Below are 25,344 nucleotides of genomic sequence, written 5' to 3' on the forward strand. Positions count from 1 at the left end.
ATTTTACTCCTCCCGCAACCCCCCACCCCCCCTCCACCTCTTCTTGCTGCTCTGCCTCCCACACAAACAAACTACAAGCCCAACCCTTCATTGCCTTCTATTCAAATATTACATCAAATAAACATGCTCAAACACCAAGTCTTAAGGGCTGTAGCATCTTTCAAACTGGACAAATACCCAGGCCCGCATCAAATCTATCCCACACTCTTAAGAGAAGTAAGACACCAAATAGCACAGGCTCTCACCATCATTTTACAATCCTCTCTGGCTACAGGTGTGGTGCCCGACCACTGGAGGACTGCTAACGTGCTACCGTTCTTTCAAAAGGGAGAGAGGGATAGACCGCATAATTACAGGCCAGTCAGCCTAACCTCGGTGGTGGGAAAATTATTGGAAAAAGTTCTGAGGGACAGGAGAAATCTTCATTTAGAAAGACACGGATTAATCAGGGACAGTCAGCATGGATTTCTTAACGGAAGGTCGTGTCTGACTAACGCAATTCAATTTTTCGAGGAGGTAACAAGGAGGGTCGATGAGGGTAGTGCCTTTGATGTAGTCTATATGGATTTTAGCAAGGCTTTTGATAAGGTCCCGCATGCCAGATTGGTCACGAAAGTAAAAGCCCATGGGATCCAAGGCAAAGTGGCAAGTTGGATCCAAAATTGGCTCAGAGGCAGGAAACAAAGGGTAATGGTCGAAGGGTGTTTTTGTGACCGGAAGGCTGTTTCCAGTGGGGTTCCGCAGGGCTCACAGAATCACAGAAACCCCACAGTGCAGATAGAGGCCATTTCGGCCCATCGAGCCTGCACCGACTCAGTACTGGGCCCTTTGCTTTTTCTGGTATATATCAATGATTTGGATTTGAATGTAGGAAGTATGATTAAGAAGTTTGCAGATGATACAAAAATTGGCCGTGTGGTTAATAATGAAACAGAATGCTGTAGACTGCAGGAAGATATCAATGGACTCGTCTAGTGGGCAGAACAGTGGCAAATGGAATTCAGTTGGAATACACAATAAATGGTAGGACACTGAGAAATGCAGAGGATCAGCGGGACCTTGGAGTGCATGTCCACAGATCCCTGAAGGTAGCAGGACAGGTAGATAAAGTGGTTAAGCAGGCATACGGGATACTTGCCTTTATTAGCCGAGGCGTAGAATATAAGAGCGGGGAGGTTATGCTTCAACTGTATAAAACACTAGTTAGGCCGCAGCTAGAGTGCCGCGTGCAGTTCTGGTCACCACATTACAAGAAGGATGCGATTGCACGAGAGAAGGTGCAGAGGAGATTTCCGAGGATGTTGCCTGGGCTGGGGAATTTTAGTTATGAGGAAAGATTGGATAGGCTGGGGTTGTTTTCTTTGGAACACAGGAGGCTGAGGCGAGACCTAATTGAGGTGTGTAAAATTATGAGGGGCCGAGATAGAGTGGATAGGAAGGACCTATTTCCCTTAGCAGAAGGGTCAATAATAGATTTCAAGTAATTGGTAGGAGGTTTACAGGGAATTTGAGGAGACATTTTTTCACCCAGTGAATGGTGGGGGTCTGGAATGCACTGCCTGAAAGGGTGGTAGAGGCAGAAACCCTCATCACGTTTAAAAAGTACTTGGATATGCACTTGAACTGCCGTAACCTACAAGGCTACGGACCAAGTGCTGTAAAGTGGGATTTGGGTGGATTGCTCTTTGTCGGCTGGCACGGACAAGATGGGCCAAATGGCCTCCTTCTGTGCTGTAAATTTCTATGATTCTGCCTGATCATGTGACATCTGCCCACACGACTTCTACAAATGTTATTACATTGTAGCCAGGATTGTTTAGTTTCCAATTCCGCCCATTTTGAAGCCAGGTCTCCGTTATGGCTACTATTGCATAACCCCATGTGGCAACTTGCGCCTGCAACTCGTCAATCTTATTTGTAACACTCCTCGCATTAACACACATGCATTTCAACAGCATGCTAGTTGGCTTTGCTTTTTTCCTGAATTTAACTGCTGCTCTTTCTACATTCTTCTTTGTTCTGTTGCTGTTTGTCCCTCCGAGTTTTCTATGCACCTTGTCTCTCCTCTCTGCTGCTGTGTCCTGGTGGCCCTCCGCCAGTGTGTGTATTTTGGCTATCTTATTTTCTTCTTCTGCTTATTTCGGCCCTGTGTCTGGAGCCCCTTGCATTTGTGTAGCAGCAGGAGAATGTGCAGCGAAGAAATGGTCAAAGGAAAGCGAGAGAGAGAGACAGAGAGAGAGAGAGCAGCAAAAAGGATGTTGATTGATTAAGAGCAGTGTGTGCGCGTGTGTGTGCAAAACGTTGAGCAGCCTGTGGCGGCAGCAAAAGCCTACTGCACCCGGTATTCCCAGGCGGTCTCCCATCCAAGTACTAACCAGGCCTGACTCTGCTTAGCTTCCGAGATCAGACGAGATCGGGCACATTCAGACTAGTATGGCCGTAGGCATATGCTAGCTGGCTTTCTCTTTACTTAAAGCTGTCGCCCATTTTTTTCTCTTCTACGCATTCATACAAGTATTCAACACTCAATTTACATTTACAAATTTTACTCCTCCCGCAACCCCCCACCCCCCCTCCACCTCTTCTTGCTGCTCTGCCTCCCACACAAACAAACTACAAGCCCAACCCTTCATTGCCTTCTATTCAAATATTACATCAAATAAACATGCTCAAACACCAAGTCTTAAGGGCTGTAGCATCTTTCAAACTGGACAAATACCCAGGCCCGCATCAAATCTATCCCACACTCTTAAGAGAAGTAAGACACCAAATAGCACAGGCTCTCACCATCATTTTACAATCCTCTCTGGCTACAGGTGTGGTGCCCGACCACTGGAGGACTGCTAACGTGCTACCGTTCTTTCAAAAGGGAGAGAGGGATAGACCGCATAATTACAGGCCAGTCAGCCTAACCTCGGTGGTGGGAAAATTATTGGAAAAAGTTCTGAGGGACAGGAGAAATCTTCATTTAGAAAGACACGGATTAATCAGGGACAGTCAGCATGGATTTCTTAACGGAAGGTCGTGTCTGACTAACGCAATTCAATTTTTCGAGGAGGTAACAAGGAGGGTCGATGAGGGTAGTGCCTTTGATGTAGTCTATATGGATTTTAGCAAGGCTTTTGATAAGGTCCCGCATGCCAGATTGGTCACGAAAGTAAAAGCCCATGGGATCCAAGGCAAAGTGGCAAGTTGGATCCAAAATTGGCTCAGAGGCAGGAAACAAAGGGTAATGGTCGAAGGGTGTTTTTGTGACCGGAAGGCTGTTTCCAGTGGGGTTCCGCAGGGCTCAGAGAATCACAGAAACCCCACAGTGCAGATAGAGGCCATTTCGGCCCATCGAGCCTGCACCGACTCAGTACTGGGCCCTTTGCTTTTTCTGGTATATATCAATGATTTGGATTTGAATGTAGGAAGTATGATTAAGAAGTTTGCAGATGATACAAAAATTGGCCGTGTGGTTAATAATGAAACAGAATGCTGTAGACTGCAGGAAGATATCAATGGACTCGTCTAGTGGGCAGAACAGTGGCAAATGGAATTCAGTTGGAATACACAATAAATGGTAGGACACTGAGAAATGCAGAGGATCAGCGGGACCTTGGAGTGCATGTCCACAGATCCCTGAAGGTAGCAGGACAGGTAGATAAAGTGGTTAAGCAGGCATACGGGATACTTGCCTTTATTAGCCGAGGCGTAGAATATAAGAGCGGGGAGGTTATGCTTCAACTGTATAAAACACTAGTTAGGCCGCAGCTAGAGTGCCGCGTGCAGTTCTGGTCACCACATTACAAGAAGGATGCGATTGCACTAGAGAAGGTGCAGAGGAGATTTCCGAGGATGTTGCCTGGGCTGGGGAATTTTAGTTATGAGGAAAGATTGGATAGGCTGGGGTTGTTTTCTTTGGAACACAGGAGGCTGAGGCGAGACCTAATTGAGGTGTGTAAAATTATGAGGGGCCGAGATAGAGTGGATAGGAAGGACCTATTTCCCTTAGCAGAAGGGTCAATAATAGATTTCAAGTAATTGGTAGGAGGTTTACAGGGAATTTGAGGAGACATTTTTTCACCCAGTGAATGGTGGGGGTCTGGAATGCACTGCCTGAAAGGGTGGTAGAGGCAGAAACCCTCATCACGTTTAAAAAGTACTTGGATATGCACTTGAACTGCCGTAACCTACAAGGCTACGGACCAAGTGCTGTAAAGTGGGATTTGGGTGGATTGCTCTTTGTCGGCTGGCACGGACAAGATGGGCCGAATGGCCTCCTTCTGTGCTGTAAATTTCTATGATTCTGCCTGATCATGTGACATCTGCCCACACGACTTCTACAAATGTTATTACATTGTAGCCAGGATTGTTTAGTTTCCAATTCCGCCCATTTTGAAGCCAGGTCTCCGTTATAGCTACTATTGCATAACCCCATGTGGCAACTTGCGCCTGCAACTCGTCAATCTTATTTGTAACGCTCCTCGCATTAACACACATGCATTTCAACAGCATGCTAGTTGGCTTTGCTTTTTTCCTGAATTTAACTGCTGCTCTTTCTACATTCTTCTTTGTTCTGTTGCTGTTTGTCCCTCCGAGTTTTCTATGCACCTTGTCTCTCCTCTCTGCTGCTGTGTCCTGGTGGCCCTCCGCCAGTGTGTGTATTTTGGCTATCTTATTTTCTTCTTCTGCTTATTTCGGCCCTGTGTCTGGAGCCCCTTGCATTTGTGTAGCAGCAGGAGAATGTGCAGCGAAGAAATGGTCAAAGGAAAGCGAGAGAGAGAGACAGAGAGAGAGAGAGAGAGAGAGAGAGCAGCAAAAAGGATGTTGATTGATTAAGAGCAGTGTGTGCGCGTGTGTGTGCAAAACGTTGAGCAGCCTGTGGCGGCAGCAAAAGCCTACTGCACCCGGTATTCCCAGGCGGTCTCCCATCCAAGTACTAACCAGGCCTGACTCTGCTTAGTTTCACGAGATCAGACGAGATCGGGCGCATTCAGACTAGTATGGCCGTAGGCATATGCTAGCTGGCTTTCTCTTTACTTAAAGCTGTCGCCCATTTTTTTCTCTTCTACGCATTCATACAAGTATTCAACACTCAATTTACATTTACAAATTTTACTCCTCCCGCAACCCCCCACCCCCCCTCCACCTCTTCTTGCTGCTCTGCCTCCCACACAAACAAACTACAAGCCCAACCCTTCATTGCCTTCTATTCAAATATTACATCAAATAAACATGCTCAAACACCAAGTCTTAAGGGCTGTAGTATCTTTCAAACTGGACAAATACCCAGGCCCGCATCAAATCTATCCCACACTCTTAAGAGAAGTAAGACACCAAATAGCACAGGCTCTCACCATCATTTTACAATCCTCTCTGGCTACAGGTGTGGTGCCCGACCACTGGAGGACTGCTAACGTGCTACCGTTCTTTCAAAAGGGAGAGAGGGATAGACCGCATAATTACAGGCCAGTCAGCCTAACCTCGGTGGTGGGAAAATTATTGGAAAAAGTTCTGAGGGACAGGAGAAATCTTCATTTAGAAAGACACGGATTAATCAGGGACAGTCAGCATGGATTTCTTAACGGAAGGTCGTGTCTGACTAACGCAATTCAATTTTTCGAGGAGGTAACAAGGAGGGTCGATGAGGGTAGTGCCTTTGATGTAGTCTATATGGATTTTAGCAAGGCTTTTGATAAGGTCCCGCATGCCAGATTGGTCACGAAAGTAAAAGCCCATGGGATCCAAGGCAAAGTGGCAAGTTGGATCCAAAATTGGCTCAGAGGCAGGAAACAAAGGGTAATGGTCGAAGGGTGTTTTTGTGACCGGAAGGCTGTTTCCAGTGGGGTTCCGCAGGGCTCACAGAATCACAGAAACCCCACAGTGCAGATAGAGGCCATTTCGGCCCATCGAGCCTGCACCGACTCAGTACTGGGCCCTTTGCTTTTTCTGGTATATATCAATGATTTGGATTTGAATGTAGGAAGTATGATTAAGAAGTTTGCAGATGATACAAAAATTGGCCGTGTGGTTAATAATGAAACAGAATGCTGTAGACTGCAGGAAGATATCAATGGACTCGTCTAGTGGGCAGAACAGTGGCAAATGGAATTCAGTTGGAATACACAATAAATGGTAGGACACTGAGAAATGCAGAGGATCAGCGGGACCTTGGAGTGCATGTCCACAGATCCCTGAAGGTAGCAGGACAGGTAGATAAAGTGGTTAAGCAGGCATACGGGATACTTGCCTTTATTAGCCGAGGCGTAGAATATAAGAGCGGGGAGGTTATGCTTCAACTGTATAAAACACTAGTTAGGCCGCAGCTAGAGTGCCGCGTGCAGTTCTGGTCACCACATTACAAGAAGGATGCGATTGCACTAGAGAAGGTGCAGAGGAGATTTCCGAGGATGTTGCCTGGGCTGGGGAATTTTAGTTATGAGGAAAGATTGGATAGGCTGGGGTTGTTTTCTTTGGAACACAGGAGGCTGAGGCGAGACCTAATTGAGGTGTGTAAAATTATGAGGGGCCGAGATAGAGTGGATAGGAAGGACCTATTTCCCTTAGCAGAAGGGTCAATAAAAGATTTCAAGTAATTGGTAGGAGGTTTACAGGGAATTTGAGGAGACATTTTTTCACCCAGTGAATGGTGGGGGTCTGGAATGCACTGCCTGAAAGGGTGGTAGAGGCAGAAACCCTCATCACGTTTAAAAAGTACTTGGATATGCACTTGAACTGCCGTAACCTACAAGGCTACGGACCAAGTGCTGTAAAGTGGGATTTGGGTGGATTGCTCTTTGTCGGCTGGCACGGACAAGATGGGCCGAATGGCCTCCTTCTGTGCTGTAAATTTCTATGATTCTGCCTGATCATGTGACATCTGCCCACACGACTTCTACAAATGTTATTACATTGTAGCCAGGATTGTTTAGTTTCCAATTCCGCCCATTTTGAAGCCAGGTCTCCGTTATAGCTACTATTGCATAACCCCATGTGGCAACTTGCGCCTGCAACTCGTCAATCTTATTTGTAACGCTCCTCGCATTAACACACATGCATTTCAACAGCATGCTAGTTGGCTTTGCTTTTTTCCTGAATTTAACTGCTGCTCTTTCGACATTCTTCTTTGTTCTGTTGCTGTTTGTCCCTCCGAGTTTTCTATGCACCTTGTCTCTCCTCTCTGCTGCTGTGTCCTGGTGGCCCTCCGCCAGTGTGTGTATTTTGGCTATCTTATTTTCTTCTTCTGCTTATTTTGGCCCTGTGTCTGGAGCCCCTTGCATTTGTGTAGCAGCAGGAGAATGTGCAGCGAAGAAATGGTCAAAGGAAAGCAAGAGAGAGAGAGAGAGAGAGCAGCAAAAAGGATGTTGATTGATTAAGAGCAGTGTGTGCGCGTGTGTGCAAAACGTTGAGCAGCCTGTGGCGGCAGCAAAAGCCTACTGCACCCGGTATTCCCAGGCGGTCTCCCATCCAAGTACTAACCAGGCCTGACTCTGCTTAGCTTCCGAGATCAGATGAGATCGGGCGCATTCAGACTAGTATGGCCGTAGGCATATGCTAGCTGGCTTTCTCTTTACTTAAAGCTGTCGCCCATTTTTTTCTCTTCTACGCATTCATACAAGTATTCAACACTCAATTTACATTTACAAATTTTACTCCTCCCGCAACCCCCCACCCCCCCTCCACCTCTTCTTGCTGCTCTGCCTCCCACACAAACAAACTACAAGCCCAACCCTTCATTGCCTTCTATTCAAATATTACATCAAATAAACATGCTCAAACACCAAGTCTTAAGGGCTGTAGCATCTTTCAAACTGGACAAATACCCAGGCCCGCATCAAATCTATCCCACACTCTTAAGAGAAGTAAGACACCAAATAGCACAGGCTCTCACCATCATTTTACAATCCTCTCTGGCTACAGGTGTGGTGCCCGACCACTGGAGGACTGCTAACGTGCTACCGTTCTTTCAAAAGGGAGAGAGGGATAGACCGCATAATTACAGGCCAGTCAGCCTAACCTCGGTGGTGGGAAAATTATTGGAAAAAGTTCTGAGGGACAGGAGAAATCTTCATTTAGAAAGACACGGATTAATCAGGGACAGTCAGCATGGATTTCTTAACGGAAGGTCGTGTCTGACTAACGCAATTCAATTTTTCGAGGAGGTAACAAGGAGGGTCGATGAGGGTAGTGCCTTTGATGTAGTCTATATGGATTTTAGCAAGGCTTTTGATAAGGTCCCGCATGCCAGATTGGTCACGAAAGTAAAAGCCCATGGGATCCAAGGCAAAGTGGCAAGTTGGATCCAAAATTGGCTCAGAGGCAGGAAACAAAGGGTAATGGTCGAAGGGTGTTTTTGTGACCGGAAGGCTGTTTCCAGTGGGGTTCCGCAGGGCTCACAGAATCACAGAAACCCCACAGTGCAGATAGAGGCCATTTCGGCCCATCGAGCCTGCACCGACTCAGTACTGGGCCCTTTGCTTTTTCTGGTATATATCAATGATTTGGATTTGAATGTAGGAAGTATGATTAAGAAGTTTGCAGATGATACAAAAATTGGCCGTGTGGTTAATAATGAAACAGAATGCTGTAGACTGCAGGAAGATATCAATGGACTCGTCTAGTGGGCAGAACAGTGGCAAATGGAATTCAGTTGGAATACACAATAAATGGTAGGACACTGAGAAATGCAGAGGATCAGCGGGACCTTGGAGTGCATGTCCACAGATCCCTGAAGGTAGCAGGACAGGTAGATAAAGTGGTTAAGCAGGCATACGGGATACTTGCCTTTATTAGCCGAGGCGTAGAATATAAGAGCGGGGAGGTTATGCTTCAACTGTATAAAACACTAGTTAGGCCGCAGCTAGAGTGCCGCGTGCAGTTCTGGTCACCACATTACAAGAAGGATGCGATTGCACGAGAGAAGGTGCAGAGGAGATTTCCGAGGATGTTGCCTGGGCTGGGGAATTTTAGTTATGAGGAAAGATTGGATAGGCTGGGGTTGTTTTCTTTGGAACACAGGAGGCTGAGGCGAGACCTAATTGAGGTGTGTAAAATTATGAGGGGCCGAGATAGAGTGGATAGGAAGGACCTATTTCCCTTAGCAGAAGGGTCAATAATAGATTTCAAGTAATTGGTAGGAGGTTTACAGGGAATTTGAGGAGACATTTTTTCACCCAGTGAATGGTGGGGGTCTGGAATGCACTGCCTGAAAGGGTGGTAGAGGCAGAAACCCTCATCACGTTTAAAAAGTACTTGGATATGCACTTGAACTGCCGTAACCTACAAGGCTACGGACCAAGTGCTGTAAAGTGGGATTTGGGTGGATTGCTCTTTGTCGGCTGGCACGGACAAGATGGGCCAAATGGCCTCCTTCTGTGCTGTAAATTTCTATGATTCTGCCTGATCATGTGACATCTGCCCACACGACTTCTACAAATGTTATTACATTGTAGCCAGGATTGTTTAGTTTCCAATTCCGCCCATTTTGAAGCCAGGTCTCCGTTATGGCTACTATTGCATAACCCCATGTGGCAACTTGCGCCTGCAACTCGTCAATCTTATTTGTAACACTCCTCGCATTAACACACATGCATTTCAACAGCATGCTAGTTGGCTTTGCTTTTTTCCTGAATTTAACTGCTGCTCTTTCTACATTCTTCTTTGTTCTGTTGCTGTTTGTCCCTCCGAGTTTTCTATGCACCTTGTCTCTCCTCTCTGCTGCTGTGTCCTGGTGGCCCTCCGCCAGTGTGTGTATTTTGGCTATCTTATTTTCTTCTTCTGCTTATTTCGGCCCTGTGTCTGGAGCCCCTTGCATTTGTGTAGCAGCAGGAGAATGTGCAGCGAAGAAATGGTCAAAGGAAAGCGAGAGAGAGAGACAGAGAGAGAGAGAGCAGCAAAAAGGATGTTGATTGATTAAGAGCAGTGTGTGCGCGTGTGTGTGCAAAACGTTGAGCAGCCTGTGGCGGCAGCAAAAGCCTACTGCACCCGGTATTCCCAGGCGGTCTCCCATCCAAGTACTAACCAGGCCTGACTCTGCTTAGCTTCCGAGATCAGACGAGATCGGGCACATTCAGACTAGTATGGCCGTAGGCATATGCTAGCTGGCTTTCTCTTTACTTAAAGCTGTCGCCCATTTTTTTCTCTTCTACGCATTCATACAAGTATTCAACACTCAATTTACATTTACAAATTTTACTCCTCCCGCAACCCCCCACCCCCCCTCCACCTCTTCTTGCTGCTCTGCCTCCCACACAAACAAACTACAAGCCCAACCCTTCATTGCCTTCTATTCAAATATTACATCAAATAAACATGCTCAAACACCAAGTCTTAAGGGCTGTAGCATCTTTCAAACTGGACAAATACCCAGGCCCGCATCAAATCTATCCCACACTCTTAAGAGAAGTAAGACACCAAATAGCACAGGCTCTCACCATCATTTTACAATCCTCTCTGGCTACAGGTGTGGTGCCCGACCACTGGAGGACTGCTAACGTGCTACCGTTCTTTCAAAAGGGAGAGAGGGATAGACCGCATAATTACAGGCCAGTCAGCCTAACCTCGGTGGTGGGAAAATTATTGGAAAAAGTTCTGAGGGACAGGAGAAATCTTCATTTAGAAAGACACGGATTAATCAGGGACAGTCAGCATGGATTTCTTAACGGAAGGTCGTGTCTGACTAACGCAATTCAATTTTTCGAGGAGGTAACAAGGAGGGTCGATGAGGGTAGTGCCTTTGATGTAGTCTATATGGATTTTAGCAAGGCTTTTGATAAGGTCCCGCATGCCAGATTGGTCACGAAAGTAAAAGCCCATGGGATCCAAGGCAAAGTGGCAAGTTGGATCCAAAATTGGCTCAGAGGCAGGAAACAAAGGGTAATGGTCGAAGGGTGTTTTTGTGACCGGAAGGCTGTTTCCAGTGGGGTTCCGCAGGGCTCAGAGAATCACAGAAACCCCACAGTGCAGATAGAGGCCATTTCGGCCCATCGAGCCTGCACCGACTCAGTACTGGGCCCTTTGCTTTTTCTGGTATATATCAATGATTTGGATTTGAATGTAGGAAGTATGATTAAGAAGTTTGCAGATGATACAAAAATTGGCCGTGTGGTTAATAATGAAACAGAATGCTGTAGACTGCAGGAAGATATCAATGGACTCGTCTAGTGGGCAGAACAGTGGCAAATGGAATTCAGTTGGAATACACAATAAATGGTAGGACACTGAGAAATGCAGAGGATCAGCGGGACCTTGGAGTGCATGTCCACAGATCCCTGAAGGTAGCAGGACAGGTAGATAAAGTGGTTAAGCAGGCATACGGGATACTTGCCTTTATTAGCCGAGGCGTAGAATATAAGAGCGGGGAGGTTATGCTTCAACTGTATAAAACACTAGTTAGGCCGCAGCTAGAGTGCCGCGTGCAGTTCTGGTCACCACATTACAAGAAGGATGCGATTGCACTAGAGAAGGTGCAGAGGAGATTTCCGAGGATGTTGCCTGGGCTGGGGAATTTTAGTTATGAGGAAAGATTGGATAGGCTGGGGTTGTTTTCTTTGGAACACAGGAGGCTGAGGCGAGACCTAATTGAGGTGTGTAAAATTATGAGGGGCCGAGATAGAGTGGATAGGAAGGACCTATTTCCCTTAGCAGAAGGGTCAATAATAGATTTCAAGTAATTGGTAGGAGGTTTACAGGGAATTTGAGGAGACATTTTTTCACCCAGTGAATGGTGGGGGTCTGGAATGCACTGCCTGAAAGGGTGGTAGAGGCAGAAACCCTCATCACGTTTAAAAAGTACTTGGATATGCACTTGAACTGCCGTAACCTACAAGGCTACGGACCAAGTGCTGTAAAGTGGGATTTGGGTGGATTGCTCTTTGTCGGCTGGCACGGACAAGATGGGCCGAATGGCCTCCTTCTGTGCTGTAAATTTCTATGATTCTGCCTGATCATGTGACATCTGCCCACACGACTTCTACAAATGTTATTACATTGTAGCCAGGATTGTTTAGTTTCCAATTCCGCCCATTTTGAAGCCAGGTCTCCGTTATAGCTACTATTGCATAACCCCATGTGGCAACTTGCGCCTGCAACTCGTCAATCTTATTTGTAACGCTCCTCGCATTAACACACATGCATTTCAACAGCATGCTAGTTGGCTTTGCTTTTTTCCTGAATTTAACTGCTGCTCTTTCTACATTCTTCTTTGTTCTGTTGCTGTTTGTCCCTCCGAGTTTTCTATGCACCTTGTCTCTCCTCTCTGCTGCTGTGTCCTGGTGGCCCTCCGCCAGTGTGTGTATTTTGGCTATCTTATTTTCTTCTTCTGCTTATTTCGGCCCTGTGTCTGGAGCCCCTTGCATTTGTGTAGCAGCAGGAGAATGTGCAGCGAAGAAATGGTCAAAGGAAAGCGAGAGAGAGAGACAGAGAGAGAGAGAGAGAGAGAGAGAGCAGCAAAAAGGATGTTGATTGATTAAGAGCAGTGTGTGCGCGTGTGTGTGCAAAACGTTGAGCAGCCTGTGGCGGCAGCAAAAGCCTACTGCACCCGGTATTCCCAGGCGGTCTCCCATCCAAGTACTAACCAGGCCTGACTCTGCTTAGTTTCACGAGATCAGACGAGATCGGGCGCATTCAGACTAGTATGGCCGTAGGCATATGCTAGCTGGCTTTCTCTTTACTTAAAGCTGTCGCCCATTTTTTTCTCTTCTACGCATTCATACAAGTATTCAACACTCAATTTACATTTACAAATTTTACTCCTCCCGCAACCCCCCACCCCCCCTCCACCTCTTCTTGCTGCTCTGCCTCCCACACAAACAAACTACAAGCCCAACCCTTCATTGCCTTCTATTCAAATATTACATCAAATAAACATGCTCAAACACCAAGTCTTAAGGGCTGTAGTATCTTTCAAACTGGACAAATACCCAGGCCCGCATCAAATCTATCCCACACTCTTAAGAGAAGTAAGACACCAAATAGCACAGGCTCTCACCATCATTTTACAATCCTCTCTGGCTACAGGTGTGGTGCCCGACCACTGGAGGACTGCTAACGTGCTACCGTTCTTTCAAAAGGGAGAGAGGGATAGACCGCATAATTACAGGCCAGTCAGCCTAACCTCGGTGGTGGGAAAATTATTGGAAAAAGTTCTGAGGGACAGGAGAAATCTTCATTTAGAAAGACACGGATTAATCAGGGACAGTCAGCATGGATTTCTTAACGGAAGGTCGTGTCTGACTAACGCAATTCAATTTTTCGAGGAGGTAACAAGGAGGGTCGATGAGGGTAGTGCCTTTGATGTAGTCTATATGGATTTTAGCAAGGCTTTTGATAAGGTCCCGCATGCCAGATTGGTCACGAAAGTAAAAGCCCATGGGATCCAAGGCAAAGTGGCAAGTTGGATCCAAAATTGGCTCAGAGGCAGGAAACAAAGGGTAATGGTCGAAGGGTGTTTTTGTGACCGGAAGGCTGTTTCCAGTGGGGTTCCGCAGGGCTCACAGAATCACAGAAACCCCACAGTGCAGATAGAGGCCATTTCGGCCCATCGAGCCTGCACCGACTCAGTACTGGGCCCTTTGCTTTTTCTGGTATATATCAATGATTTGGATTTGAATGTAGGAAGTATGATTAAGAAGTTTGCAGATGATACAAAAATTGGCCGTGTGGTTAATAATGAAACAGAATGCTGTAGACTGCAGGAAGATATCAATGGACTCGTCTAGTGGGCAGAACAGTGGCAAATGGAATTCAGTTGGAATACACAATAAATGGTAGGACACTGAGAAATGCAGAGGATCAGCGGGACCTTGGAGTGCATGTCCACAGATCCCTGAAGGTAGCAGGACAGGTAGATAAAGTGGTTAAGCAGGCATACGGGATACTTGCCTTTATTAGCCGAGGCGTAGAATATAAGAGCGGGGAGGTTATGCTTCAACTGTATAAAACACTAGTTAGGCCGCAGCTAGAGTGCCGCGTGCAGTTCTGGTCACCACATTACAAGAAGGATGCGATTGCACTAGAGAAGGTGCAGAGGAGATTTCCGAGGATGTTGCCTGGGCTGGGGAATTTTAGTTATGAGGAAAGATTGGATAGGCTGGGGTTGTTTTCTTTGGAACACAGGAGGCTGAGGCGAGACCTAATTGAGGTGTGTAAAATTATGAGGGGCCGAGATAGAGTGGATAGGAAGGACCTATTTCCCTTAGCAGAAGGGTCAATAATAGATTTCAAGTAATTGGTAGGAGGTTTACAGGGAATTTGAGGAGACATTTTTTCACCCAGTGAATGGTGGGGGTCTGGAATGCACTGCCTGAAAGGGTGGTAGAGGCAGAAACCCTCATCACGTTTAAAAAGTACTTGGATATGCACTTGAACTGCCGTAACCTACAAGGCTACGGACCAAGTGCTGTAAAGTGGGATTTGGGTGGATTGCTCTTTGTCGGCTGGCACGGACAAGATGGGCCGAATGGCCTCCTTCTGTGCTGTAAATTTCTATGATTCTGCCTGATCATGTGACATCTGCCCACACGACTTCTACAAATGTTATTACATTGTAGCCAGGATTGTTTAGTTTCCAATTCCGCCCATTTTGAAGCCAGGTCTCCGTTATAGCTACTATTGCATAACCCCATGTGGCAACTTGCGCCTGCAACTTGTCAATCTTATTTGTAACGCTCCTCGCATTAACACACATGCATTTCAACAGCATGCTAGTTGGCTTTGCTTTTTTCCTGAATTTAACTGCTGCTCTTTCGACATTCTTCTTTGTTCTGTTGCTGTTTGTCCCTCCGAGTTTTCTATGCACCTTGTCTCTCCTCTCTGCTGCTGTGTCCTGGTGGCCCTCCGCCAGTGTGTGTATTTTGGCTATCTTATTTTCTTCTTCTGCTTATTTCGGCCCTGTGTCTGGAGCCCCTTGCATTTGTGTAGCAGCAGGAGAATGTGCAGCGAAGAAATGGTCAAAGGAAAGCGAGAGAGAGAGAGAGAGAGAGCAGCAAAAAGGATGTTGATTGATTAAGAGCAGTGTGTGCGCGTGTGTGTGCAAAACGTTGAGCAGCCTGTGGCGGCAGCAAAAGCCTACTGCACCTGGTATTCCCAGGCGGTCTCCCATCCAAGTACTAACCAGGCCTGACTCTGCTTAGCTTCCGAGATCAGACGAGATCGGGCGCATTCAGACTAGTATGGCCGTAGGCATATGCTAGCTGGCTTTCTCTTTACTTAAAGCTGTCGCCCATTTTTTTCTCTTCTACGCATTCATACAAGTATTCAACACTCAATTTACATTTACAAATTTTACTCCTCCCGCAACCCCCCACCCCCCCTCCACCTCTTCTTGCTGCTCTGCCTCCCACACAAACAAACTACAAGCCCAACCCTTCATTGCCTTCTATTCAAATATTACATCAAATAAACATGCTCAAACACCAAGTCTTAAGGGCTGTAGCATCTTTCAAACTGGACAAATACCCAGGCCCGCATCAAATCTATCCCACACTCTTAAGAGAAGTAAGACACCAAATAGCACAGGCTCTCACCATCATTTTACAATCCTCTCTGGCTACAGGTGTGGTGCCCGACCACTGGAGGACTGCTAACGTGCTACCGTTCTTTCAAAAGGGAGAGAGGGATAGACCGCATAATTACAGGCCAGTCAGCCTAACCTCGGTGGTGGGAAAATTATTGGAAAAAGTTCTGAGGGACAGGAGAAATCTTCATTTAGAAAGACACGGATTAATCAGGGACAGTCAGCATGGATTTCTTAACGGAAGGTCGTGTCTGACTAACGCAATTCAATTTTTCGAGGAGGTAACAAGGAGGGTCGATGAGGGTAGTGCCTTTGATGTAGTCTATATGGATTTTAGCAAGGCTTTTGATAAGGTCCCGCATGCCAGATTGGTCACGAAAGTAAAAGCCCATGGGATCCAAGGCAAAGTGGCAAGTTGGATCCAAAATTGGCTCAGAGGCAGGAAACAAAGGGTAATGGTCGAAGGGTGTTTTTGTGACCGGAAGGCTGTTTCCAGTGGGGTTCCGCAGGGCTCACAGAATCACAGAAACCCCACAGTGCAGATAGAGGCCATTTCGGCCCATCGAGCCTGCACCGACTCAGTACTGGGCCCTTTGCTTTTTCTGGTATATATCAATGATTTGGATTTGAATGTAGGAAGTATGATTAAGAAGTTTGCAGATGATACAAAAATTGGCCGTGTGGTTAATAATGAAACAGAATGCTGTAGACTGCAGGAAGATATCAATGGACTCGTCTAGTGGGCAGAACAGTGGCAAATGGAATTCAGTTGGAATACACAATAAATGGTAGGACACTGAGAAATGCAGAGGATCAGCGGGACCTTGGAGTGCATGTCCACAGATCCCTGAAGGTAGCAGGACAGGTAGATAAAGTGGTTAAGCAGGCATACGGGATACTTGCCTTTATTAGCCGAGGCGTAGAATATAAGAGCGGGGAGGTTATGCTTCAACTGTATAAAACACTAGTTAGGCCGCAGCTAGAGTGCCGCGTGCAGTTCTGGTCACCACATTACAAGAAGGATGCGATTGCACTAGAGAAGGTGCAGAGGAGATTTCCGAGGATGTTGCCTGGGCTGGGGAATTTTAGCTATGAGGAAAGATTGGATAGGCTGGGGTTGTTTTCTTTGGAATACAGGAGGCTGAGGCGAGACCTAATTGAGGTGTGTAAAATTATGAGGGGCCGAGATAGAGTGGATAGGAAGGACCTATTTCCCTTAGCAGAAGGGTCAATAATAGATTTCAAGTAATTGGTAGGAGGTTTACAGGGAATTTGAGGAGACATTTTTTCACCCAGTGAATGGTGGGGGTCTGGAATGCACTGCCTGAAAGGGTGGTAGAGGCAGAAACCCTCATCACGTTTAAAAAGTACTTGGATATGCACTTGAACTGCCGTAACCTACAAGGCTACGGACCAAGTGCTGTAAAGTGGGATTTGGGTGGATTGCTCTTTGTCGGCTGGCACGGACAAGATGGGCCGAATGGCCTCCTTCTGTGCTGTAAATTTCTATGATTCTGCCTGATCATGTGACATCTGCCCACACGACTTCTACAAATGTTATTACATTGTAGCCAGGATTGTTTAGTTTCCAATTCCGCCCATTTTGAAGCCAGGTCTCCGTTATAGCTACTATTGCATAACCCCATGTGGCAACTTGCGCCTGCAACTCGTCAATCTTATTTGTAACGCTCCTCGCATTAACACACATGCATTTCAACAGCATGCTAGTTGGCTTTGCTTTTTTCCTGAATTTAACTGCTGCTCTTTCTACATTCTTCTTTGTTCTGTTGCTGTTTGTCCCTCCGAGTTTTCTATGCACCTTGTCTCTCCTCTCTGCTGCTGTGTCCTGGTGGCCCTCCGCCAGTGTGTGTATTTTGGCTATCTTATTTTCTTCTTCTGCTTATTTCGGCCCTGTGTCTGGAGCCCCTTGCATTTGTGTAGCAGCAGGAGAATGTGCAGCGAAGAAATGGTCAAAGGAAAGCGAGAGAGAGAGACAGAGAGAGAGAGAGAGAGAGAGAGAGCAGCAAAAAGGATGTTGATTGATTAAGAGCAGTGTGTGCGCGTGTGTGTGCAAAACGTTGAGCAGCCTGTGGCGGCAGCAAAAGCCTACTGCACCCGGTATTCCCAGGCGGTCTCCCATCCAAGTACTAACCAGGCCTGACTCTGCTTAGTTTCACGAGATCAGACGAGATCGGGCGCATTCAGACTAGTATGGCCGTAGGCATATGCTAGCTGGCTTTCTCTTTACTTAAAGCTGTCGCCCATTTTTTTCTCTTCTACGCATTCATACAAGTATTCAACACTCAATTTACATTTACAAATTTTACTCCTCCCGCAACCCCCCACCCCCCCTCCACCTCTTCTTGCTGCTCTGCCTCCCACACAAACAAACTACAAGCCCAACCCTTCATTGCCTTCTATTCAAATATTACATCAAATAAACATGCTCAAACACCAAGTCTTAAGGGCTGTAGTATCTTTCAAACTGGACAAATACCCAGGCCCGCATCAAATCTATCCCACACTCTTAAGAGAAGTAAGACACCAAATAGCACAGGCTCTCACCATCATTTTACAATCCTCTCTGGCTACAGGTGTGGTGCCCGACCACTGGAGGACTGCTAACGTGCTACCGTTCTTTCAAAAGGGAGAGAGGGATAGACCGCATAATTACAGGCCAGTCAGCCTAACCTCGGTGGTGGGAAAATTATTGGAAAAAGTTCTGAGGGACAGGAGAAATCTTCATTTAGAAAGACACGGATTAATCAGGGACAGTCAGCATGGATTTCTTAACGGAAGGTCGTGTCTGACTAACGCAATTCAATTTTTCGAGGAGGTAACAAGGAGGGTCGATGAGGGTAGTGCCTTTGATGTAGTCTATATGGATTTTAGCAAGGCTTTTGATAAGGTCCCGCATGCCAGATTGGTCACGAAAGTAAAAGCCCATGGGATCCAAGGCAAAGTGGCAAGTTGGATCCAAAATTGGCTCAGAGGCAGGAAACAAAGGGTAATGGTCGAAGGGTGTTTTTGTGACCGGAAGGCTGTTTCCAGTGGGGTTCCGCAGGGCTCACAGAATCACAGAAACCCCACAGTGCAGATAGAGGCCATTTCGGCCCATCGAGCCTGCACCGACTCAGTACTGGGCCCTTTGCTTTTTCTGGTATATATCAATGATTTGGATTTGAATGTAGGAAGTATGATTAAGAAGTTTGCAGATGATACAAAAATTGGCCGTGTGGTTAATAATGAAACAGAATGCTGTAGACTGCAGGAAGATATCAATGGACTCGTCTAGTGGGCAGAACAGTGGCAAATGGAATTCAGTTGGAATACACAATAAATGGTAGGACACTGAGAAATGCAGAGGATCAGCGGGACCTTGGAGTGCATGTCCACAGATCCCTGAAGGTAGCAGGACAGGTAGATAAAGTGGTTAAGCAGGCATACGGGATACTTGCCTTTATTAGCCGAGGCGTAGAATATAAGAGCGGGGAGGTTATGCTTCAACTGTATAAAACACTAGTTAGGCCGCAGCTAGAGTGCCGCGTGCAGTTCTGGTCACCACATTACAAGAAGGATGCGATTGCACTAGAGAAGGTGCAGAGGAGATTTCCGAGGATGTTGCCTGGGCTGGGGAATTTTAGTTATGAGGAAAGATTGGATAGGCTGGGGTTGTTTTCTTTGGAACACAGGAGGCTGAGGCGAGACCTAATTGAGGTGTGTAAAATTATGAGGGGCCGAGATAGAGTGGATAGGAAGGACCTATTTCCCTTAGCAGAAGGGTCAATAATAGATTTCAAGTAATTGGTAGGAGGTTTACAGGGAATTTGAGGAGACATTTTTTCACCCAGTGAATGGTGGGGGTCTGGAATGCACTGCCTGAAAGGGTGGTAGAGGCAGAAACCCTCATCACGTTTAAAAAGTACTTGGATATGCACTTGAACTGCCGTAACCTACAAGGCTACGGACCAAGTGCTGTAAAGTGGGATTTGGGTGGATTGCTCTTTGTCGGCTGGCACGGACAAGATGGGCCGAATGGCCTCCTTCTGTGCTGTAAATTTCTATGATTCTGCCTGATCATGTGACATCTGCCCACACGACTTCTACAAATGTTATTACATTGTAGCCAGGATTGTTTAGTTTCCAATTCCGCCCATTTTGAAGCCAGGTCTCCGTTATAGCTACTATTGCATAACCCCATGTGGCAACTTGCGCCTGCAACTTGTCAATCTTATTTGTAACGCTCCTCGCATTAACACACATGCATTTCAACAGCATGCTAGTTGGCTTTGCTTTTTTCCTGAATTTAACTGCTGCTCTTTCGACATTCTTCTTTGTTCTGTTGCTGTTTGTCCCTCCGAGTTTTCTATGCACCTTGTCTCTCCTCTCTGCTGCTGTGTCCTGGTGGCCCTCCGCCAGTGTGTGTATTTTGGCTATCTTATTTTCTTCTTCTGCTTATTTCGGCCCTGTGTCTGGAGCCCCTTGCATTTGTGTAGCAGCAGGAGAATGTGCAGCGAAGAAATGGTCAAAGGAAAGCGAGAGAGAGAGAGAGAGAGAGCAGCAAAAAGGATGTTGATTGATTAAGAGCAGTGTGTGCGCGTGTGTGTGCAAAACGTTGAGCAGCCTGTGGCGGCAGCAAAAGCCTACTGCACCTGGTATTCCCAGGCGGTCTCCCATCCAAGTACTAACCAGGCCTGACTCTGCTTAGCTTCCGAGATCAGACGAGATCGGGCGCATTCAGACTAGTATGGCCGTAGGCATATGCTAGCTGGCTTTCTCTTTACTTAAAGCTGTCGCCCATTTTTTTCTCTTCTACGCATTCATACAAGTATTCAACACTCAATTTACATTTACAAATTTTACTCCTCCCGCAACCCCCCACCCCCCCTCCACCTCTTCTTGCTGCTCTGCCTCCCACACAAACAAACTACAAGCCCAACCCTTCATTGCCTTCTATTCAAATATTACATCAAATAAACATGCTCAAACACCAAGTCTTAAGGGCTGTAGCATCTTTCAAACTGGACAAATACCCAGGCCCGCATCAAATCTATCCCACACTCTTAAGAGAAGTAAGACACCAAATAGCACAGGCTCTCACCATCATTTTACAATCCTCTCTGGCTACAGGTGTGGTGCCCGACCACTGGAGGACTGCTAACGTGCTACCGTTCTTTCAAAAGGGAGAGAGGGATAGACCGCATAATTACAGGCCAGTCAGCCTAACCTCGGTGGTGGGAAAATTATTGGAAAAAGTTCTGAGGGACAGGAGAAATCTTCATTTAGAAAGACACGGATTAATCAGGGACAGTCAGCATGGATTTCTTAACGGAAGGTCGTGTCTGACTAACGCAATTCAATTTTTCGAGGAGGTAACAAGGAGGGTCGATGAGGGTAGTGCCTTTGATGTAGTCTATATGGATTTTAGCAAGGCTTTTGATAAGGTCCCGCATGCCAGATTGGTCACGAAAGTAAAAGCCCATGGGATCCAAGGCAAAGTGGCAAGTTGGATCCAAAATTGGCTCAGAGGCAGGAAACAAAGGGTAATGGTCGAAGGGTGTTTTTGTGACCGGAAGGCTGTTTCCAGTGGGGTTCCGCAGGGCTCACAGAATCACAGAAACCCCACAGTGCAGATAGAGGCCATTTCGGCCCATCGAGCCTGCACCGACTCAGTACTGGGCCCTTTGCTTTTTCTGGTATATATCAATGATTTGGATTTGAATGTAGGAAGTATGATTAAGAAGTTTGCAGATGATACAAAAATTGGCCGTGTGGTTAATAATGAAACAGAATGCTGTAGACTGCAGGAAGATATCAATGGACTCGTCTAGTGGGCAGAACAGTGGCAAATGGAATTCAGTTGGAATACACAATAAATGGTAGGACACTGAGAAATGCAGAGGATCAGCGGGACCTTGGAGTGCATGTCCACAGATCCCTGAAGGTAGCAGGACAGGTAGATAAAGTGGTTAAGCAGGCATACGGGATACTTGCCTTTATTAGCCGAGGCGTAGAATATAAGAGCGGGGAGGTTATGCTTCAACTGTATAAAACACTAGTTAGGCCGCAGCTAGAGTGCCGCGTGCAGTTCTGGTCACCACATTACAAGAAGGATGCGATTGCACTAGAGAAGGTGCAGAGGAGATTTCCGAGGATGTTGCCTGGGCTGGGGAATTTTAGCTATGAGGAAAGATTGGATAGGCTGGGGTTGTTTTCTTTGGAATACAGGAGGCTGAGGCGAGACCTAATTGAGGTGTGTAAAATTATGAGGGGCCGAGATAGAGTGGATAGGAAGGACCTATTTCCCTTAGCAGAAGGGTCAATAATAGATTTCAAGTAATTGGTAGGAGGTTTACAGGGAATTTGAGGAGACATTTTTTCACCCAGTGAATGGTGGGGGTCTGGAATGCACTGCCTGAAAGGGTGGTAGAGGCAGAAACCCTCATCACGTTTAAAAAGTACTTGGATATGCACTTGAACTGCCGTAACCTACAAGGCTACGGACCAAGTGCTGTAAAGTGGGATTTGGGTGGATTGCTCTTTGTCGGCTGGCACGGACAAGATGGGCCGAATGGCCTCCTTCTGTGCTGTAAATTTCTATGATTCTGCCTGATCATGTGACATCTGCCCACACGACTTCTACAAATGTTATTACATTGTAGCCAGGATTGTTTAGTTTCCAATTCCGCCCATTTTGAAGCCAGGTCTCCGTTATGGCTACTATTGCATAACCCCATGTGGCAACTTGCGCCTGCAACTCGTCAATCTTATTTGTAACGCTCCTCGCATTAACACACATGCATTTCAACAGCATGCTAGTTGGCTTTGCTTTTTTCCTGAATTTAACTGCTGCTCTTTCTACATTCTTCTTTGTTCTGTTGCTGTTTGTCCCTCCGAGTTTTCTATGCACCTTGTCTCTCCTCTCTGCTGCTGTGTCCTGGTGGCCCTCCGCCAGTGTGTGTATTTTGGCTATCTTATTTTCTTCTTCTGCTTATTTCGGCCCTGTGTCTGGAGCCCCTTGCATTTGTGTAGCAGCAGGAGAATGTGCAGCGAAGAAATGGTCAAAGGAAAGCGAGAGAGAGAGACAGAGAGAGAGAGAGAGAGAGCAGCAAAAAGGATGTTGATTGATTAAGAGCAGTGTGTGCGCGTGTGTGTGCAAAACGTTGAGCAGCCTGTGGCGGCAGCAAAAGCCTACTGCACCTGGTATTCCCAGGCGGTCTCCCATCCAAGTACTAACCAGGCCTGACTCTGCTTAGCTTCCGAGATCAGACGAGATCGGGCGCATTCAGACTAGTATGGCCGTAGGCATATGCTAGCTGGCTTTCTCTTTACTTAAAGCTGTCGCCCATTTTTTTCTCTTCTACGCATTCATACAAGTATTCAACACTCAATTTACATTTACAAATTTTACTCCTCCCGCAACCCCCCACCCCCCCTCCACCTCTTCTTGCTGCTCTGCCTCCCACACAAACAAACTACAAGCCCAACCCTTCATTGCCTTCTATTCAAATATTACATCAAATAAACATGCTCAAACACCAAGTCTTAAGGGCTGTAGCATCTTTCAAACTGGACAAATACCCAGGCCCGCATCAAATCTATCCCACACTCTTAAGAGAAGTAAGACACCAAATAGCACAGGCTCTCACCATCATTTTACAATCCTCTCTGGCTACAGGTGTGGTGCCCGACCACTGGAGGACTGCTAACGTGCTACCGCTCTTTCAAAAGGGAGAGAGGGATAGACCGCATAATTACAGGCCAGTCAGCCTAACCTCGGTGGTGGGAAAATTATTGGAAAAAGTTCTGAGGGACAGGAGAAATCTTCATTTAGAAAGACACGGATTAATCAGGGACAGTCAGCATGGATTTCTTAACGGAAGGTCGTGTCTGACTAACGCAATTCAATTTTTCGAGGAGGTAACAAGGAGGGTCGATGAGGGTAGTGCCTTTGATGTAGTCTATATGGATTTTAGCAAGGCTTTTGATAAGGTCCCGCATGCCAGATTGGTCACGAAAGTAAAAGCCCATGGGATCCAAGGCAAAGTGGCAAGTTGGATCCAAAATTGGCTCAGAGGCAGGAAACAAAGGGTAATGGTCGAAGGGTGTTTTTGTGACCGGAAGGCTGTTTCCAGTGGGGTTCCGCAGGGCTCACAGAATCACAGAAACCCCACAGTGCAGATAGAGGCCATTTCGGCCCATCGAGCCTGCACCGACTCAGTACTGGGCCCTTTGCTTTTTCTGGTATATATCAATGATTTGGATTTGAATGTAGGAAGTATGATTAAGAAGTTTGCAGATGATACAAAAATTGGCCGTGTGGTTAATAATGAAACAGAATGCTGTAGACTGCAGGAAGATATCAATGGACTCGTCTAGTGGGCAGAACAGTGGCAAATGGAATTCAGTTGGAATACACAATAAATGGTAGGACACTGAGAAATGCAGAGGATCAGCGGGACCTTGGAGTGCATGTCCACAGATCCCTGAAGGTAGCAGGACAGGTAGATAAAGTGGTTAAGCAGGCATACGGGATACTTGCCTTTATTAGCCGAGGCGTAGAATATAAGAGCGGGGAGGTTATGCTTCAACTGTATAAAACACTAGTTAGGCCGCAGCTAGAGTGCCGCGTGCAGTTCTGGTCACCACATTACAAGAAGGATGCGATTGCACTAGAGAAGGTGCAGAGGAGATTTCCGAGGATGTTGCCTGGGCTGGGGAATTTTAGTTATGAGGAAAGATTGGATAGGCTGGGGTTGTTTTCTTTGGAACACAGGAGGCTGAGGCGAGACCTAATTGAGGTGTGTAAAATTATGAGGGGCCGAGATAGAGTGGATAGGAAGGACCTATTTCCCTTAGCAGAAGGGTCAATAATAGATTTCAAGTAATTGGTAGGAGGTTTACAGGGAATTTGAGGAGACATTTTTTCACCCAGTGAATGGTGGGGGTCTGGAATGCACTGCCTGAAAGGGTGGTAGAGGCAGAAACCCTCATCACGTTTAAAAAGTACTTGGATATGCACTTGAACTGCCGTAACCTACAAGGCTACGGACCAAGTGCTGTAAAGTGGGATTTGGGTGGATTGCTCTTTGTCGGCTGGCACGGACAAGATGGGCCGAATGGCCTCCTTCTGTGCTGTAAATTTCTATGATTCTGCCTGATCATGTGACATCTGCCCACACGACTTCTACAAATGTTATTACATTGTAGCCAGGATTGTTTAGTTTCCAATTCCGCCCATTTTGAAGCCAGGTCTCCGTTATGGCTACTATTGCATAACCCCATGTGGCAACTTGCGCCTGCAACTCGTCAATCTTATTTGTAACACTCCTCGCATTAACACACATGCATTTCAACAGCATGCTAGTTGGCTTTGCTTTTTTCCTGAATTTAACTGCTGCTCTTTCTACATTCTTCTTTGTTCTGTTGCTGTTTGTCCCTCCGAGTTTTCTATGCACCTTGTCTCTCCTCTCTGCTGCTGTGTCCTGGTGGCCCTCCGCCAGTGTGTGTATTTTGGCTATCTTATTTTCTTCTTCTGCTTATTTTGGCCCTGTGTCTGGAGCCCCTTGCATTTGTGTAGCAGCAGGAGAATGTGCAGCGAAGAAATGGTCAAAGGAAAGCGAGAGAGAGAGAGAGAGAGAGAGCAGCAAAAAGGATGTTGATTGATTAAGAGCAGTGTGTGCGCGTGTGTGTGCAAAACGTTGAGCAGCCTGTAGCGGCAGCAAAAGCCTACTGCACCTGGTATTCCCAGGCGGTCTCCCATCCAAGTACTAACCAGGCCTGACTCTGCTTAGCTTCCGAGATCAGACGAGATCGGGCGCGTTCAGACTAGTATGGCCGTAGGC

At 46.6% G+C, this 25,344-nt stretch overlaps 7 non-coding genes and 3 pseudogenes across 7 annotated transcripts; all 10 read right to left on the minus strand.

Annotated features, from left to right (window-relative positions):
- Nucleotides 1-2,326: 2,326 nt before the first annotated feature.
- LOC147103819 (5S ribosomal RNA) lies at nucleotides 2,327-2,445 on the minus strand. The gene has a single exon (XR_015072750.1). It is a non-coding gene; the product is annotated as a 5S ribosomal RNA (ribosomal RNA).
- A 2,435-nt stretch (nucleotides 2,446-4,880) lies between these two features.
- LOC147103820 (5S ribosomal RNA) lies at nucleotides 4,881-5,000 on the minus strand (annotated as a pseudogene).
- Nucleotides 5,001-7,415: 2,415 nt separating this feature from the next.
- LOC147103821 (5S ribosomal RNA) lies at nucleotides 7,416-7,534 on the minus strand. The gene has a single exon (XR_015072459.1). It is a non-coding gene; the product is annotated as a 5S ribosomal RNA (ribosomal RNA).
- A 2,423-nt stretch (nucleotides 7,535-9,957) lies between these two features.
- LOC147103822 (5S ribosomal RNA) lies at nucleotides 9,958-10,076 on the minus strand. Its single transcript, XR_015072752.1, has one exon. It is a non-coding gene; the product is annotated as a 5S ribosomal RNA (ribosomal RNA).
- Nucleotides 10,077-12,511: 2,435 nt separating this feature from the next.
- On the minus strand, nucleotides 12,512-12,631 carry LOC147103823 (5S ribosomal RNA; annotated as a pseudogene).
- A 2,417-nt stretch (nucleotides 12,632-15,048) lies between these two features.
- On the minus strand, nucleotides 15,049-15,167 carry LOC147103824 (5S ribosomal RNA). The gene has a single exon (XR_015072873.1). It is a non-coding gene; the product is annotated as a 5S ribosomal RNA (ribosomal RNA).
- A 2,435-nt stretch (nucleotides 15,168-17,602) lies between these two features.
- On the minus strand, nucleotides 17,603-17,722 carry LOC147103825 (5S ribosomal RNA; annotated as a pseudogene).
- Nucleotides 17,723-20,139: 2,417 nt separating this feature from the next.
- On the minus strand, nucleotides 20,140-20,258 carry LOC147103826 (5S ribosomal RNA). The gene has a single exon (XR_015072880.1). It is a non-coding gene; the product is annotated as a 5S ribosomal RNA (ribosomal RNA).
- A 2,429-nt stretch (nucleotides 20,259-22,687) lies between these two features.
- On the minus strand, nucleotides 22,688-22,806 carry LOC147103827 (5S ribosomal RNA). Its single transcript, XR_015072881.1, has one exon. It is a non-coding gene; the product is annotated as a 5S ribosomal RNA (ribosomal RNA).
- Nucleotides 22,807-25,225: 2,419 nt separating this feature from the next.
- LOC147103828 (5S ribosomal RNA) lies at nucleotides 25,226-25,344 on the minus strand. The gene has a single exon (XR_015072465.1). It is a non-coding gene; the product is annotated as a 5S ribosomal RNA (ribosomal RNA).

This window comes from Somniosus microcephalus, chromosome 19 (assembly GCF_052327205.1).
Source record: "Somniosus microcephalus isolate GS21.2 chromosome 19, FLI_Smic_1.0, whole genome shotgun sequence".
Lineage (NCBI taxonomy): Eukaryota > Metazoa > Chordata > Chondrichthyes > Squaliformes > Somniosidae > Somniosus > Somniosus microcephalus.